We start from the raw sequence: 20,774 nt of genomic DNA, 5'->3' as shown, positions 1-20,774 counted from the left end.
GTTGCATAAAACAGTTATTCTGTATCTGAACCACCTATATGTTCTAGAAACATTATAAGTAAGTAAACATTACAAGGATGAGCTTTTATCTAGGCAAAACAGTGAAGTTCTCAATTTCATACTGGCCGGGTGTATGTGTTGGCCTGCAGACATCTGATGTATGCCCCACATTGGTCATTTGAAGAGGTGGCAAACCTACCATAGGTCCATCTTGGCTAGCAATAGTGTTAGGTGATTCTATACATGATTGCGTGTTCTACTCCTGGCAGTGGTTGTTTTACCCTTCAGAGCAGGCACTATTAGTACAGGGGTGATTAATGCTGGTTTCACCTGTTCTGGACATCACTGACCGTGAGCTGCGTGATATTCGGAGAAGCTTATCCCTGTTTCGCTCATATCCATAGAGTCATATTTAAACGCCGCTTACCAGCAGTGGGCAATGCATATTCCTGCTAACGTGTGCTACACATATGATCTGATGACCTGCATCTAACATGCATTACTTCCTGCCTTCGGGATTACATTACATCCCTTGCAGGATGTGGGACCGGGAACATGCATGACGGTCACTGCATTTAACACATGGCCATCTGGGATTTGTACACGTGTTATGTTATTTTTTACGTGGAGTATACTACGGCTGTTACTCCATACTGCACTCACATGGGTAACTCAGTTAGTTTACATATTGCTGAGTCCAGTTAATGGTATGTCCATGTGATGTTTACTGGATGTGCTCTGTCATTGGGTATGTATATCACAGTGAGCTACACACGATACTGTGCTACACCTTCAAATGACCGTAGGTGGAGCATGCTGGGGTGACGAATACCTGTCATGGGTACACCCCATGCCTTGACACAACATCCATGATTATATTATGTGGAGCCCCTCATTAATGCAGCAGGGACTCCGTGCTGAGTGTGTGCAGAACAGTGCTTACACACATGTGCTCCCACAATTGCCTCTGCTCCACTAAGCGACAGTTGGTTACTCGATGTTCTGGTGATAGCAGACACTGTTTGCCCCGTTTGGTGTATGGCATCTGACAATCTGCCGTGTACCTACCGATATACCTGGGAACCTATACACACAGCACCACCATATGCTGATAGGCGCATGTACTGTTTAGGTGTTGACATTCCGTGTTCCAATAGCTGTTGTGTGTACAATGTTTGAGGGCTGCCTATGTAGGATTGATACAGTGGGCCACCTATACATTGCAATTTACAGGTGGTCATGTTTGTGTGCCATCCATTTTACTGTGTGTGCAGGTGGAGTGGTGTGTCAGTCCATAGGGGCCTACACTGTCAGAGTATGTGCTATACGTTCCCTCTTTGCCAAGGCATAGGCATATTGGGCATGCCTCTGTCTGCCTACTGGGGCTGGCACAGTGTGTTCACGGTCTGAATCCCTCTGTGCCTGTGATGGCTTTGGCAATTGCGGTGAGCTATGAGGGCCTTCACCATTTTGTCCCTGCTGCAGCTGTTTTCGCAGGATCATATTATGTAGCATGGCACATACTATGACGATGTGGGCACACGTGCCTGGAGAGTACTGCAAGGCTCCACCAGATGTGTCCAAGCACCGGAACCGTGATTTCAGCATCCTGAACACATGCTCTATGATGATTCTGGTTTGTGCGTGTGCCTCATTATGGCGTTCTTGCATGGGTGTGTGTGCATTTCTGATGGGAGTCATCATCCACGGCTCCAGTACATAGCAAGCATCCCCCACAAGGTGGCCATGTGGGATGTCCCCCCTGACAAATACCTGATACAGCTGTGAGTCATGCCAGATATGGGAGTCATGGTAGCTTCCAGGGCTGCCAGCACACACATCCATGACAACGCCCTGGGAATTGCACACGACCTGGCAGTTGATGGAGTGGAATCCCTTGCAGTTTATGTAGCACCTACCATGCTCACCGGGTGGTGATTTAATTTGTATGTGTGTGCAGTCTATCACACCCAGTACCTCCTGGTAGTGTGCCACACGGTGGAAGTGACGCATATTGCTGGCCAACTCCTCCTGTGTTCGGGGGAAGTATATATGCTCATTGGCATGTGGTAACATGGCATCCAGGAACTGGTGTAGTACCCTGGATGCTGATGCCTGTGAGATCCCCATTATATCTCCAGTTGGCCTTTGAAAGGTACCTGTAGCTAGTATTCGCAAGCTTACACATACCTTCATGTCCACTGGGATGGGTTCCCCTCTGTTGTTTCTGGTTCTCAGGCGTGGCCGGCACAGCTCCACTATTTGCTGTAGGATGTCCCTGTCCACCCTGTAATGCTCTACTATCTCTAGATCATGTAGCCCCTTGTAGGTTACCCTTGGTCTGAACACTCTTCTCTCCCTCCGGGGCCTACGGTGGTTGTCGGCATCATCCTCCACAACACCGTCAGTCTCTAACACATGCTGATGAATCACAGCTATGGCAGCTCCCAACATGTACATTTTAAAAGTTCCCCGCGTGTTTACACCTATGGTGCAGTGTTTTGGAATACACAGGTGTGTGTAGGGTGCTTTCACACTTTATACTATTGTGCTGTGAACACCGATGATGTCATAGGGTGTGTATGTACGATCGTAGCTATAGGGTATCTTATGTGTTTTACTACCGGAACTACTATTGTGGTGCCTTTGGTGTTGAATTACATATGGCTGATGTGGATTACCTCTTGGCCTTCCCTTTACATTTCTGCACGTTCCACCTACCATTTTCTGGCATGCATCCAGCAGCCTGCTTTCATTTGTGCTTTCCTAGACCTGGCGTATCTTGCGTAATGTGTGCTATTGCTGGTCTACTGTCGGTTTGCTTTGCTCTGCTGTGACAGATCTCCTATCTTTGCAATCCAATGCCTCCCCTCCTTTCTTTGCATTCCAATGCCTCCCCTATCCTCTTTTGCAGGTTCCTGCGAGCAGACTTGTCAGCTGCCGTCGATTGGCCGCCGTGAGTTGATTGGTGTTGATTGCTCATTAGTACTCTAATTACCCTACTTTGGCATTTCCTTCTTTTCTTCCCCTGACCTTCCTGTTGTGCTATTGTTCGCAGCACGTGCATCCACTTACTGGGTTCGGGCACGTTTTCATTTCCATACACATGCGCTTTTGGGCACCATGTGTGCTCTCAGGTAAACAATTCTATACCTTCCTCCCCACCTCTGTCCTGCAGCTTTGCTTAGCAAAGGCCAGGCCAGATTTGCATTGCTCCAATGTGCTTACTGCTACGGTGGCACACCCCTCTGCTGCTGTCATGTATCTCCTCTGAGCCACTCCTCAGTGTTATAGCACTGCGCTGTATGGTACAACCTTCATCCGGCGGGACATTTGCTATTCAGTATTATCTGCCTCATTTGCATGGCATTGACTACTAATTCATAGTTACTGTGTCGAACACTGTCGCAGGCCCTTAGCAACCCTTGCACCTTGGTTGTGGTGTTCCATGCCTACCATTGTGTATTATGGTGTAAACCTGATTTGTATTACATTGCGATTTTATGACATTTTTATATAATTTCTTTATGTTCCAGTTTGCGCACACATGCCCTGCAGTAAGTGCATTAAATCTAAAAAGTTTATTTAACCATCCATTTTCTGAGCATAAAGTTTTTGCCTGAAGGAACCCTAGGGCGAAAGCTTTTACTAGACTTGTTTTAAAGTTTGAAGCATTGAAACCGTTTTTATCCTTAGTCATGGTTCCAGAGCTTGTATATATTCATTATACTCTTGTCTTCGTACTGAAACCTGGATTAAGTGTTCAGCACTTGTTTTTATTTTGATCTTTGTCTAGTAACTGAGATTAACACCAGACTGCCGGAAATAATGTTATCATTTCTAATAACGTAACACTTTCATCCCAGACAATACATGCACCTTTTGAGAGTTAAACCATAATGTCTACCTTCTTGTTAAATATATTTGAAACCCTCAATTAAAATCAACCATTAAGTAAAAATGCAATAGAGATCCAAAAAGGCGGATGTGGTTGGCAACTACACTAAAATTCATTAAAACCACATAATACATACATAAAAACAATCCAGTCATTAAGTATGCTTAAAAAAAAAAAATATATATATATATATATATATATATATATATATATATATATATATATATATATATATATATATATATATATATATATATATATATATATATATATATATCTATACATATATATATATATGGATCTAGGACTCGCAATCAAATACACATTTCACCAAAACATAAACCACCGAACACACTTTCAGAAAAGTGCATTTATCGAAAATGCACTTTTGTAGAAAAAAAAATATTAAAAAATAAAAGACTACTCACATTTATGCAGGGGGGCAAGCCACCCCTTGCAACCCCACACCCCCCTACTTTAATATTCTCACTCCTAAATCATACTACAGTGGGAAAAATGGAATATTCTCTTATATTCTCTTATCCCCACTGTACCACAATCTAAGCAACAGCTTGTTTAGGTGTACAATCTACACCACGTATTTATGTACAACTAAGCCTACATGCAAACAACTGTTTGCTTACTTACCTTCTGGCGAAAGTGCATTGTCGATAAATGCACTTTCGTGAAAGTGTGTTTGGTGGTTTACATTTTGGTGAAACGTGTGTTCAATGGAGAGTCCTAGATCAATATATATATATATATATATATATATATACTTATATATATATATATATATATATATATGTCTCTATGTAAATACTTACATCAGCAACTGCAGGTGTAAATCTATGAATGTGTGTGTAAAAATGTATGCATAATAAATAGGCACATCATAAACATGCTGCTATTTGTTTCAAAACACTTGAAATGGAAATATATCCATTCAAACCTAGTTCTGCTCCTGCATTGAGCTTTCACACTTGGTAGAATGCCTATATAAGGCATCTTTTGGTTTCCATTACTTAATCTCATAATATTGTTCATAAATCCTGTCTCAAAGCCTGCTTGTTATTTTTTCCTACGTGATAAGTGAGGCAGGGCACACAGGTGGCTAAAACATTACAATTGCAGTGTCACAGCTATAAGACCCTTGGCAACCAATGCTGCTATCAGCTTCATTGACACATAAATGGGGACCGTCATTCACATATCTACAATATTTACATTTTACACATTTTGCCATCTTCTTCTTTATGCGTTCATGTTGATCTCTATCCTTGTTGCTTTCTAAATAGTTCATAATGTTTTTTTTTTTTCCTTTACTTTAAAAAATCTGAGGAAAATCACCCAGTTTGCCTTTAAGGTTCTGTTGAAACTCAAGTTACAAGTTTTTGGACAATTCTACTGAATAAGAAGTGCTTCCCCATTATAAGGTATAACCGTAGTCAAATTTGTATTTGGCATACCCTGTGCTCTACACCTTTGTGTCAAGGTACTCATTAATGGTGCCCCAAAATAGGGCTGAACTTGATGTTTCTTCCCCTTAGGATTTCATCTTTTGTTTCATATAATAAATTTCTTTGGATGACCCCTATTTAAAAACACATATTTAACTTTGTCTAACTCATCCATTAACACATTGTTGTCATTAATCAGAATAGCCAAGTAACACCCACTTGCACCTTGACAATGTTATGCTATGCTTTTGATTATAGAGGTGACAGCTATCAATGTTCAAAACATCTTGTGAAAAACAGTGGATGTAAATTATTGATTGATGCATTCTTTCCATGTAACTTCCAAATAGTCCACCTTATCAAAACTATACTGATGAGTAAACTTTAAAGACAAAGAAGAAATGCACACAATGCATTCACACATAATCTTACACATTATTGCAGTCTTCGTTAGCAATTAATTTTATTTTTATTAAATATTTATTCAAAGTACAAATATCTTGGAGATGCTTATGCATAGTTGAGAACAAGATGTGTATTGCTATCAAGTGTTTGCAGTTTTGACATTTGCAGTGTGTTTATACTAATGATATACACTGGTTTAACAGAGACATTAGTAATACATTTTAAATTTCTGGCTTTTATTGATTTGGCTACAATACTGTACAGAAAGTACTTTAGTCCTTCTATTTTTTTTGTGTGTGTATGTGTATATATATATATATATATATGTAGATATATGTAGATATATATATATATATATATATATGTAGATATATGTAGATATATATATATATATATATATATTTATATATATATATATATATATATATATATATATATATATATATATATCGGAGCGCTACAGAATCCTGAAAGTCCAAAATCCTGAAGACCAAAATCCTGAGTCCAAAATTCTGAAAGTTCAAAATCCTGAAAATTCAAAATCCTGAAAACTCAAAATCCTGAAAACACACAGGATACCAACACTTAATATATTCCAGCACAAGTACATACAGAAGCAAATAAAACACAAACCATATTACTCTTCTCCAAGTATAAGCAGGGGGCAAGCCACCCTGCACCCCCACACCCATTGCTACTTAAATACATCATCTTCCAGATTGCACTTAGTGTACTGAAGTGCAATCTCAGAGTTCTTATATTTAAGTAGCAGGGGGTGAAGGGGTGCAGACCTCTACATGGGGGGTGCAGGGGGGCTTGCCCCCCTGCATATAATTGAAGGGTAATATGTTTCTGTATGTACTTGTGCTGGAATATAGTAAGTGCTGGCATCCTGTGTGTTTTCATGATTTTGGTCTTTCAGGATTCTGTAGTACATATCTATCTATATATATATATATATATATATATATATATATATATATATATATATATATATATATATATATGTAAAAATATATATATATATGTAAATATATATATATATATATATATATATATATATATATATATATATATATGTATATAAAAGAGAATCATAAGGCCTTCTTTAGCTATGTTAGAAACCTAGGTGGAAACTCCCAGATATGCTCAGAATTAGTTCAAAATGATGTGAAAATTACTGAACCTACACACATTGCCAACATACTGGCTGACAGGTTCAGTGCAAACTTCTCCCAAAGGAGAGATATCTATTCCAGAGGATTGTAGCCCCCAAACATCTCCAACGCCCAGGTGAGAACTGCCCTCACTAAGGCAAAACACAGCATCCATGGGACCAGATGGTGTCCCCGGCTGTGTGCTTCATGAACTCAACGAGGAATTAAACCCACAGTTAGGACAGCTGTTTAATCTTAGCCTCACCTCAGGATACGTACCCAAGGAGTGGCGACGCGACTGTGGTCCCACTTCATAAGGGCGGTGCCTCCACAGACCCTGGAAATTACCGCCCCATTAGCTTGACAAGCCTTATCTGCAAAGCCATGGAGAGGATCATAATGGAACTCATAAATAAAGACATAGGGAACTTGCAGACTTTGGATCCAACTCAGTTTGGCTTTGTCAAAGGCAGATCCTGCCTCTTAAACTTGGTTGACTTTTTCGAGACAGTCACCAAGGCCATTGATGAGGGAAAGGCAGTCCATACAGCCTACCTCGACCTGGCAAAGGCTTTCGACACAATATCCCACTCAGGTATCATCGAAAAACTCATCAGCTTGAATGTAAACCCATACATCACAAGATGGGTTGCAAACTGGCTAAGTGACAGAACCCACAGGGTCAGAGTTGCTGGAGCCATGTCAGACTCAAAGCCTGTCACAAGTGGTGTCCCACAGGGCTCAGTCCTGGGTCAACTCTTGTTTGGCATCTACTTTTCTGAAGTACAAGCAAACACAGGAGGGTTATGGCTGACAAAGTTTGCAGATGACTGCAAACTGGGCGCCATAGTCGAAAACACATCTGACACAGATATCCTCCAGAAGGGCCTCACAGAAATGGATAACTGGTGCCAGAGCCATGGCCTGAAGTTAAACGCCAAAAAATGCATAGTCATACCCTTCGGGAAAAACAAGGTTACCTCTAGCTACCATATAGGTGGCAATCCACTGAGCACAGAAAAAGTCATCAGAGATCTGGGGACCCAGGTTGACAGTAGCCTTTCGTTTGACACTCATGTTGCTAAAGTAGTTAGGAAAACCTTCTATATCACCCACCTGATCATGAAGGGATTCACATCTAGATCAAGGGAGGTCATCGTCCCCCTGTACTCATCACTTATTAGACCTGTGATTGAGTACAATGCCCCGTTCGGAATGTATCTGACCAGACACCTGCTGCAGCTTGAAAGGCCCCAAAAGTTCCTCACCAAAAGGATAAAGGGTCTCAAAATATGTCTTATGCTGCTCGACTGAAAGAACTCCAGCTCTATTCAGTCTCATACCGCTTGCTCAGAGGTGACCTGTGCCTGACATATAAGGCCATATCAAACCCAGATTTGATGAATATGCTTCACCTCAAAAAATCTAGATCCCTCAGAACCACAAGGGCGGGAGACTTAAACCTTGACACGGTTATAAATAGAACGTGCTGGAGGGACAGATTCATCACCCAGAGACTCCCTATGCTGTGGAACAAAATCCCGGTACATGTGAGGCAGAGCACCTCTCTGGCCTTGTTCAAGAGGAATCTTGACCAATGGATGGGAGATTGCAGATATACCCCAGGGATTACTTCAGTGTCACTGCTTGACAGAGGCACAGCAAAATGATAGGCATAGTTTTTATTCAAACTAAAGGGGTGGCGAAAGCCACATAACTATGGGCTAGGCTTATAAATGCCCTTGGGCAGATAGCCTAGTATGAACCTATGAACCTATATATATATAGATATATATATATATATATATATATATATAGTAGATATATATATATATATATATATATATATATATATATATATATATATATATATATATATATATATATATCAGTTGTTGTTGTTGTATCTTTCAGCTTTTCCCGGTTAGGGGTCGCCACAGCAGAACTCCGGTCCTCTAATGATTGGCAGTAGATTTTTACGTACCAAGTTGCCAGCCCTGACGCACAATCTTCAATGAAGGTACGCCCATTCACACATGTCTCCACACAGAAGACACTTTCGCTGAGAATCGGACAGGACAACGTCTTACTGTGAGGTGACAATGCTACCGCAGCACCACCACCGCAGTCTATATATATATATATATATATATATATATATATATATATATATATATCTACTGATATATATATATATATATATATATATATATATATATATATATATATATATATATATATATATATATATATATATATATATATATATATATATATATAGAGAGAGAGAGAGAGAGAGAGAGATTAATGAACTTAGTTAAAGACAGAAAACAGCATTTATTACTTGTCATTTATTTTCTTAAACGGTAAGGTTGTTGTAAGTACTTACCAGCACCCTGAGTTAATATTGACAATCTCATCTTTTTGTTGGATGGATTTGTGTTCTATTTCTTTTTTCACAAAACAAGGAATGTATAACTGCATGTTTTTTCACCTGTCTCTTAGTCTTTTCCTATAATATTTCTTATATAACTACTACTGCTACTTTACAAGGCATTGCAGTTTGTATTGCACTTGCTTAGCAGATGTGCTTATTTCTTTAAACATTTATTTGTATGTAAAATATACTTTAATGTATTAAGCATATAAACAGTAAATCACAGCTTGTGAAATTGTGCTAATGTTTCCTTTAATGCAAGTCGAAGACGTAGGTGTACATTTTCATTCAAACTACTACACTTTTATATGTGTGTCATAACTTGTCTGTTTGTGGGAGGACTGTAGTCTAGAAACTTACCATATACTTTCAATGTAGGTTCTATATCCACCTGTTATGGTTACATACTTAAGATGCAGTCTTAAGTAACTCACTGTGAATTTTTTTTAGACAGAGGCAGAAGCTGTATACACACGTCAGAACATAACAACTGAAAAGCAGTTTTCACTTCATTTGAGATGAACTTCATTAAACAAAACATTTAGTTTTACAGGTAGATGCACTGCATATACTTTTAACAATAATGTCTTTTTTGTTAATTTTTTTCATTAATAAGGTTAAGCATATAAACAGACTGTTTATAAATGCATACAGAAGTAATAAAATAAGCCTTCCCTAATTAAACTATGTGCTGGTCATCATTTTATACTCTAATCTCCAACCCTCCCTCTTCCAACCTCAACCCTGGCTAGTATGTGGTGCCTGAAAAGTTTAGTAATCTTGTATGCACAGTTAATATATTTTAAGAAATTACTTTCTTATACAATTATCATGTTAATAAATGTTTTCTGGCCTACACAAACAAAATCCTTTATTTACAAAAATTGTCTTCATGTATTTCAAGTACTAACAAAGGTGATACACGCTGTGCATATAATCATACATCAATGCAAATATTTTTTGTTTGTGTAAAAATGCATAATCTAAATACATGAAAAAAGAAATAACTAAGTGTAGTCATGCAGATCTAGATGTGTATTTTTCAGACGTATGCATACTTACATATATTTCTTTACTCATAAATATACATTTATATGTATACACAAATGTAACTAAAGTAAAAATAATAAGAAAAAATGTGAAAACTAGGGCACTTTTCAACTGCATGCATTTCAGTCCTATAATAGCATTCCTTAAAATCACATGGAAATATGAATAGAAATTGATATGTCATGACACGTTTAATAATTGTCTTAGTTTCTGGTGTCATTCTAAGTGGAAGCAATTTCTCCATGCAATTAGTCTAAACAAAAAGCTGTACTCCCTACATTCTCGCTTCACCCTATAGAATGCTGACATCTGTGTGGCCACTGGAACATGGTTTAAAGCCAAGCACACCAGCAGTGCAAGGCTATAATGCATTCCACACATTTAGACCAGTTACTACACTGACAGGGACTAAAGGTGGAAGTATCTCATAAAAAACAAGGCAAAGACCGGCAAGCAGGAGACAAGGATCCAACACAAATAGCGTACGATAGTTTAATGTCCGCTTTCGTCACAAGACTTCCTCAGAATACAAAAACAATTGAGCCAAACAACATTTAAATAGGCTAATAACAATACGTACATCATTACCAATTAATTAAAATTGCTTGAATAATTAAACATTACAAAACTAACTGCCAACTTTAATTGAAAAAAGCTGTAATATCACAGTCTTTGTTGACAAATAATTTCCTATACTTTAAAAAACACTTAATATTAATGGCATCGTTTAAACCAGGAAATTTATCTGAGTTTAAATGAATTTGCCAAATAGTCTCACGCTGCTCTAAATAATTTTTAAAATCACCTCCTCTCATGTCTGAATGTACGACTTCTAACACAGAAAATACATTTTTTTTAAAAAAGGAACAAGTAATAGAATGTTTGAAAATGTTTGAAATGTTTGAAACTGTGAATGTTTCGAGTCCCAATGCATCTTTTCAGGAGTTAGACACTGTCATCGACGCAGAGATCCATCGTGAAAGGGATTATTGTCAAGCAAAGATGTCCTCTTCACAAGTAAACATGTTGGCAATTTTGTTGGTTGTAAGACTGTTGAATCCTTTCTTGACCAGGTTGTAAATCCATTTGGCAAATCAGGTAAACCATCTCAATTGTTTAATTCTGCAGAAGTTAACAACAAGCGCAGTTTACTGCTTAGACTGTTAAAGAGATATCGCTCACTAGATCTTGAGAACTGTTATTTCTAGCGTTGCATTGAGTTAAACATTGTCCCCAAGGGACTTAGATTTTTCAAGTGCCCTAACTGGGTAATGGTTAATCAACTTTTTTTAAATCTTTGGTAACATTTTTCAACGATGCTGGTGTCAATTTTTTGAAACTGCTCATCGACAATAACTTTATTAAGATGAGTGATTTAAAGGATGAAATAGTGCTTGTTGAATCCAACTCAAAACAGATGTTACATCAAGTTGACACTGTGGAATTCTTTAACGCTGTATATGAGGAAGTTGAACAGCACTCAGCTGAAGTTACTAGTCGTAAGCATTTGAAACTAGTGCGCAACGTTTCATCTTACGAAAACAACAATGCTTGCATCAATTTTGTTAATAATGGGAATGTAACTTTTAACAAAGCGATTAATTCCTATGGGCATTCTACTAGAAGTTGGGGTAAGAGGACTTATAACACTGTTGTTTCTGGGACTGACCATTTAGAGCCTGCACCTATTGGCAATCAGACTGGTAAACAAGTTACAGCTAAGGCTGTCACCATGGTTGTTGACGGTAACAATAGTGAGAGTTCTTTGGTGGGTGAAGTACCTGCTAACACTAACGACACCATTACTGAATGTACTGCTGATAATTTGGAGACTGATAATTCTGTGAAAGTTAAAGCCAAGGCAGGTGTCATTCCCTCTTTTACAACTACTTCATCGGCCTCTTCTTTTTTCAACAAGAAGTTGCCTTGCAACAACAACAAGAAAACTGTTTTAACCAGAAGTCGGACTTTTCTGGGATCAAACTCATCGGGGGATGAGACCTAGATGGGTTGTTGGACAATCTAAGTGTTATTAATTTAACAGATCATTGTTTTTCTGAAAATGAATTAAGTGTTTTAAAATATGGGCTGAATTTTGTACCCAGTTCTAGGGCCAATTTTAGTAAGACCATAATAGACATAAAAAAATTTACAAGAAAATTAAATTTATTTTATTTGATGAACACCTTTTCAGATGACAGAAAGGCCTTAACTAAACCATCTAGTTATACCCCAAATTTACATCATACCATCAGGGTATTTGAGGAACAGTGTATTCAAGATGTCACCCATGTATTGCAAACTAAGTGTCGCACTTTAAGCAATTTAAATCATGATGAGAAGTTAGCATTTAACAATCTTAAATCCCTCAGGAAACTTTTTAGGTTTATGAAAAGTGACAAGGGGGGGTAATATCGTTATTATGGGGCAGGATGTTTACAATAACAAAATGATGGATATTTTAAGCAATCCAGAGGAGTATGAAGTAATTAGTTATGTTGAAATATTGCATATGCAACGCTTTATTCATTCTGAGTTATACGGACTCCTTATGACTGGTGACATTACCTTTGAAGTGTATGATTTTTGTACAGTGCAAGAACCTCATATAGGAGCTATTTTTGGTATACCCAAAACATATAAGTGTTTAACTAATCCTCCCCTTAGACCCATTGTTTCTTCGTCACATTCAATTACTGAGGGCATTTCACTTGTTATTGATGCAGTATTGGGGCCAATTCTCACCAATGAACTTTCTTTTATTAAAGATTCATGGCATTTTTTTGTAAATTTGGGTTATTTTTACAAAGTGGTAATTTTGATCCTTTTAGACACATCATTTTTACCATTGATGTAGTTTCCCTATATACTTGTATCCCCCATGACAAAGGTATTGAGGCTGTATGCAGTTTTTTACTAAAAAAGAATACTGGGTTGACTAACAATGCTATTTCTACTATTAGTCACCTTTTGGAAATTATTTTGGAAAACAATTTTTTTCTGTTTGGACAAACTTATTATAAACAAAAGAGGGGAGTGGCCATGGGGTCCCCTGCTGCACCAGCATATGCTAATCTTGTCATGGCCTGGTGAGAGTTTGAGTTCATACCATTTTTAACCAGAAAATATAACATTACATTTTTCTGTCGTTTTGTTGATGATTTGTTTTTTGTTATTGAGGGGGATTCCTGCACTGTTGACACTTTTATTTCAGAAATCAATTTGCTTTCTGACTATTTAAAGTTCACTAAGAGCTGTGTTGGTCTGAGAGTTAACTTTCTTGATGTTTTGTTATACTGGGATGAAACTGATGTTAGGTGTCACAGTCGAATTTTTCGTAAAGAAACTTTTACTAATGGTTACTTACACCATCTTAGTAACCATCCAAGACATGTTATCAAAAATATCCCTCGGGGACAATTTATTAGAGCTAGTCACATGACTTCTAAAGATAGTGATCTTATTAGTGAATTTGAGTTCATTATTTCTATGTTTGTTGAGAGGGGATATGATAGATTTGATTTGATAAAGTCTAGTGAAGAAATTTTGGGTAGACGTTCCACTTCTTTCAATGCCTTACTAGACTGCACTGTGTCTTTGGCTACTGGTATGCACTGTTGCCATCAGTGCAACATGTGCAGATTTATTTCTGAGGGACCTTACATCAAGATAGAAACGATTGACAAGACCATGAGGGTTCCTGGGTTTATTGACTGCAATACCAAGGGGGTAGTTTACATCAGTTTGTGTTCCACTTGTCCTGCCTTTTATGTTGGCATGACAACCAGGTGCCTTAAGACCAGGATTAGGGAGCACCTTTACAGCATAAGATGAAAAGATGACACCAATGCCCTTTTCAAACATTCTATTACTTGTTCCTTTTTTAAAAAAAATTTATTTTCTGTGTTAGAAGTCGTACATTCAGACATGAGAGGAGGTGATTTTAAAAATTATTTAGAGCAGCGTGAGACTATTTGGCAAATTCGTTTAAACTCAGATAAATTTCCTGGTTTAAACGGTGCCATTAATATTAAGTGTTTTTTAAAGTATAGGAAATTATTTGTCAACAAAGACTGCGATATTACAGCTTTTTTCAATTAAAGTTGGCAGTTAGTTTTGTAATGTTTAATTATTCAATCAATTTTAATTAATTGGTAATGATGTACGTATTGTTATTAGCCTATTTAAATGTTGTTTGGCTCAATTGTTTTTGTATTCTGAGGAAGTCTTGTGACGAAAGCGGACATTAAACTATCGTACGCTATTTGTGTTGGATCCTTGTCTCCTGCTTGCCGGTCTTTGCCTTGTTTTTTATTTGTTGCTCTTTGCATTTGGTTTTGGTGTTAGTGGAAGTATCTCACTTTACATCAATAATAAATATACCTCAAGGCTGAACAAAAAGGAAAATATACTTGCGCTTCTCCATGTTCAAATCACCATAGGCAAAATCATGTAGGACTTCCTTGCAAGCTATAGGTCCCCCTCGATGACCCAAGAAACCCATAATATGTATTTACATTTATTGGAAACACTCAACATGCAACTCAATACCATAGTCTGGGTGACTTTAATTACCAGACTATTAACTGGGAATCATATACGACACCAAATGTGCAGGCACTGAGATTACTGGATTTTGTAAACACAAACTCCCTGTTCCAGATTTTCAATACAATGAGACCAGTGGGTGAAAAAACAAAATAAAAAGAATGCCATACCAGATACCACTTAGGACTGTAAGAACAAGTTGAATTTCCAAGATTAATTGCTTTCATTCCTTTCAAATAGGAGCTTCATCAGAAGCAAAGCAGCAACTGTTCCATTCATTTAAAAAGTCTTAATGGTGCCAAACCCTATTGCATTTAAATGGATAGTACACCAGAAAAAGGTAACTTTTTAAAATGTCATAAATAAGTGTAAAAACACAATTCACCCCCCCCCCAAAAAAATATATAGTGCAATAAACAATATGTTAAATTCATGTTGATACAGCAATCATATTTAAAACTTAGTAAGTCAAAGTTGAAAATTAAATAAAATCTGTTAACGTTTCCAATACAACAAAAATCCTGTTAAAAGATCATAAGTATAATGTCATATAAAAAATGATATAAAAAGACCTACATATTTAAAACTAAATATCATATTTTGGCAGCTTTCATTTTTAGGACAAACTTAATCGAAATTAATTTGTCTCTTTATTCAAGAACCAGTTCCCAATCTTGCCCCCTATTAGAGATTATTTGCTTCAGAACACTGAAGGTAAACTTTTTGAAATCACGGCATTGGGAAGAATGTTTATACAAGGCATTTACCTGGCAAAATTTCAAACCCTCATAAACACTGAGAACACTGCAGCCTACACTGCCCTGCTCACTGAAATCCAATACAAGCACATTAATGGTTGCACAGTGGAAGCTGTACACACCAGGAAGAAGTACAGAACTAACTCATAAAACAAGCCACACTGATGGAATCACAACATCAGTAGGGTGCATAACATAATGAAGAAAACCATGGCAAATTAGGAGGTGTACCAGCAGGATAAAAAAAAAAACACTCTCATTAAAATAAACGAACAAATCAGAGAACAAATAAAGTCTACAAAAGCCAAGACTGAGGTGAATTTAGCCTCCCAGGGCAAAGACAACCACAAAGCATTATTTCGCTATGTCTGCAACCTCAAAGGCAATACGCAATTGTGTGTCAAGCTCATTATTAATGGAGCCACCTATACTGAGCCAGAAGATTATTACAAACCCACTGGCAGACAAATTCAGCTCCAACTTTCCCACTCTTTCTGCCTTATAGTGCCTTTTTTAGGCAAGATTCAAATGACAAATTCACCACCATAACAGAAACAGGCAAGCAAAACTGAGGATAATGCTACTCAATGCTATAAGTCTAAATCTCAAAATGCACTCCCTCAAGGTACTCCTTAAAATGGAGAACATCGATATCTGTGCAGTGACTGAGACCTGGTTCAAGGCTCCAGAGAGCATCCCTGCATTACCAGGCTATAACTCATACCACTCTTTTCAGCCACCTAACCTGAACCAGAACACCTAAGGTGGAGGTGTGTCTTTATTCATTAAGGATATCCAGACTTCCAGGCTGGTTGCTCAGCATAATGCACCTGAGGTTATCCAAGTGCAACTAACTCTGGGCAAGACTGCAATCCAAATTTTAGATTGCTATGATCCCCCACCATGCCCCAGGGTTCCCATTCCTCTTTTCTTGATATATTTGAAAATATTAGGTTTCAACCAAACACCCTAATAATGGGTGATTTCAACTACTCCACCATTAACTGGGAAAACTACTCATGTACCAACTCCTTCACTTAACGCTTTCTGGAATTCGTAAATTCCAATGCCTTGGATCAACTTATCCACACCACCAGGGGCAACAGCATCCTAGACCTAGTCAATACCAACATGAGTGACTGATGTTCCATACCTGAAGTCAACTCCTCGTTGGTCAGATCTGACCATAAGCTTATCACTCTAGATATCCAGATCCCGCCTCCACCCCCCATTAATGAAATCATGGTAAAAAATTCCTCCAAAGCCGACTTCATGCTTCTTAACACAGACGTGGCAAACTTCATGACACCCATACAGATGGACAATACTTTTATGACTGCTGAATCCTACACAGATGCACTCTATAAGCACTTACATGAGTGCATGGATCGTGCTATCCCAAACAGAATCAAGAAGCTATCCTCCAAAAAAAAGGAAGCCAATCTGGTGGTCACCTGCCATAAACAAACACTACAATAGAAGGAAGAAACTGTTGCAAAAGAGAGTAAAATCCCATGAGTGGAGGAGTTCCCTGGTCAGTCTTAGTAAGAAGCTCAGATTCCTTATAAGATCCTCTAAAGGTAGCTATGAAAACAAAATCACCACTTATTCTAGGGGCAAACACAAAGCATTCTATAGCTATGTCAAGAATCTCAATGTCAATGCCCAGATCTGCTCTGAGTTACAGCACAATGGAATGAAAATTATAGAACCAACTGATATTGTCAAAGTCCTGGCAGATAGGTTCAATGCAAACTTTACCTCCTCTCACCCCCTAAAGAGCCTATAACTATACAGGAAGAATGTAGAGTCCCTGTAATCACAACTACGCAGGTAAAAGCTGCACTCTCTAAAGCCAAAAACACAGCATCCCTGGGACCGGACAACATCCCAGGCTGTGTTTTACACGAACTTCAGAACAAACTGAGTACCCACCTATGCACCATGTTCAATCATAGTCTCACATCAGGCTTTATGCCCACTGAATGGTGCACAGCAACAGTTATCTCAATCCACAAAGTGGGAGCCACCACTGATCCCAAGAACTATTGCCCTATTAGCCTGATGAGCCTGCCCTGTAAGGCCATGGAACATATCATCATAGAACTCATAAACAAAGACATTGGTAATCTCCAAACTCTGGACCCCACCCAGTTCAGGTTTGTTTAAGGCAGATCATGCCTCCTGAACCTGATCGACTTCTTTGAGGCAGTCACCAAAGCCGTAGATGAGGGTAAGGTGGTTCACACAGCCTATCTTAACCTCGCCAAGGCTTTTGACACCATCCTCTATTCTGGAATTATAGGTAAACTCACTAAACTACATATAAATACCTACATCACAAGATGGGTTGCCAATTGGCTCACTGACAGAACCCACACTGTAAAAGTTGCAGACTCCAAATCTGACTTCAAGCCAGTGACAAATGGAGTACCACAGGGTTCAGTCCTGGGACCTCTCCTGTTTGGTATCTACTTTTTGGAAGTCCACGCTAACAAAGAAGTCCTTTGCTAATGAAGTTCGCAGGTGACTGCAAACTAGGAGCCATAGTTGAGTCCCCAAATGATGTGGACATCCTACAGAAGGGCCTCACTGAGACAGATGTCTGGTGTTAGAACCATGGCCTCAAGCTCAATGCCAAAAAGTGTATTGTCATCCCCTTTAGTAAAAACTCTGCACCCATGAACTGCTACATAGGCAGCAGTCTATGTAACGCCAACTGTGTGATAAGAGAACTGGGGACCCAGGTGGACAGTAGTCTCCCTTTTGATAAACACATCACCACAGTAGTCAGGAAATCCTTCTACATGGCACACCTCATCACAAAAGGGTTCTCATCTAGGAAAAAAGAGGTCATTATTCCCCTCTACTTGTCACTCATTAGACCCATTATAGAGTACAACATCCCTTTTGGAATGTATCTCACAAGACATCTGCAGCAGCTGGAAAGGCCACAGAAGTACCTCACAAAGTGGATTACTGGCCTCAAACAGATGCTCTACACTGACCATCTCAAAAAAACTCCAGATTTACTCCATAGCATATCGCCTACTCTGAGGTGATCTCTGCCTAACATATAAAGTTATGTCAAACCCAGAGCTGTTGGACATGCTACACCTAAAGAAATCCCAATCCCTCCGAGCTACACACTCTAGGGACCTAAACCTTGTCACCACAATAAACAGGACATGCTGGAGGGATAGATTACTGTCCCAGAGACTTCCCATACTCTGGAACAAGCTACTCATCTATGTCAAGCAAAGTTCCTCATTAGCACTCTTCAAGAAAAATCTTGATGAGTGGATGGGAAATAGGAAATACACCCCAGGGATCACTTCTGTGTCTCTGCTCGACAGGGGCACAGGAAAATAACTTTCTTGAGTGGCATAAGCCAGGGAACCTTGTTGGCTAGGCTTACTTAGGCCCTTGGGTCAATAGCCTAGTACCTACCTATGAACCTATGAACCTATTTAAAGAAGATGGGGAATGTCATGAACAGTCACAGCAGACCATGTACTACACAGTATGCATGCATCAGTTAAACTATGTGTAGTGTACAAGATCAGAAACATTATCCTGAATGTTGTTCATCAATGTGTGTATGTCTCTTTAAGAAGCTATCCACAGGCTTACACAAGTTTATAAATACTGAGCACATGCAAGTCTAACTGCCATTTTGTAGTAAACTGTTGAGAAGTAAGCATGCATATGTGTAAGCTCTGTCAGTTTGTTTATATTTATTGATGCTGCTATCCATCCTGATGTGTTTCTATGTAATAAATCATCATAAACTACCTCACCTGCTTTGTCTTCAATGTACAAGCGGACGAGTGAGATGGTGTTAGAAGTGGCATATCTAATGGCTAAAAAGAGCTCCAGTTTCTCTACTTTGACTTAGAGAAGCATCTAGCTATGGTTGGTGGAATACACAAGAGTGGGCCATCCTTACTGTATGTCTAATTCGCAAAACAGGTCAGAAACAAATTTCTAATGTTAAGCTTGCTCAGACCATTTCTTATTCACAAAATATGAAACAGCGCATACAGACCACTCTAAATGATATTAAAATACGTCAAAATGTCCGATATTGCTAGAATTATTCAAATTTCATGGAAATGTTTGAAATAAAGTACGCATTGCATAAAATGAATAAAACATATAAAATAAACAACTGCATTTTCACTAAACTTGTATTTTTCATATTAACTGAGGCTATCCAAGTTATCAGAAGTGTATAAAGTATTTGCATGTCTGTGCAGTGTTGCAGTAAAGTTATTTCACAAAATATAGCCATTCCAGAGCATTTTTCACAAAGTATGGTATTTTGGAGAGTTTATTGTCCAGCTGAATGTTTTTACAAGTTCTCAGAGCAGTTTCTTCATGTATAATTGCGAAAGGGGCCATATTTTCAGTGTGTTTGGGCAGACAATTTGTTGGCATGGCTGAAGGATTTTTTAAAACCAGGTCCAATAGTTTGACAATAATATTGCAGAGAATTGGAGAGTGTTTGACCAACAGTACAGCATTTTCATACAGGCTGTATTTTCTGATAAAGATGACCATACAAAGGCATTTATTCTACTTAATTTAGCTGGGACAAAAGCCATTGAAAGGGAATGTTCATTTGTGTATGCATCTGCCATCTATGGAGGAGAGGGGGAAAACTATCATATTGTTGTACAGACTGAGTCAAGAGAGGACCCTGAGTGCTTAAAATGTAAATTTAAAGAAACGTGCAATCCCAGACCAACATTACAGTGGAGAGGCGCTTATTTTACACAAGGGATCAAAAGCCAGGTAAAGCTTTTGCAGCCTATAGAACTGTCCTGAGAAACAAAGCTAAAATGTGCAGATTTGGTGATTTAAGAGATGACTGGATAAAGGGCAGACATGTGTGTGGTATTAAAGATAATGCTCTGAGTAAGATTTTGCTTTGTGACAGTGTTATTACTTTAAATAAGGCCATTGAGATTTGTCTGATATATGAGCTCATAGAAAAGCACTCAGATATGCTTACAAATGAGAAGGTTGTGTTTCTAGTAACTTTGAAGGCTCATGTAG

The sequence above is a fragment of the Protopterus annectens genome, chromosome 3.part1, assembly GCF_019279795.1.
Source record: "Protopterus annectens isolate FY-2018-M chromosome 3.part1, PAN1.0, whole genome shotgun sequence".
Taxonomy (NCBI): Eukaryota; Metazoa; Chordata; order Ceratodontiformes; family Protopteridae; genus Protopterus; species Protopterus annectens.
Note: the sequence above shows the minus strand (reverse complement) of the source record.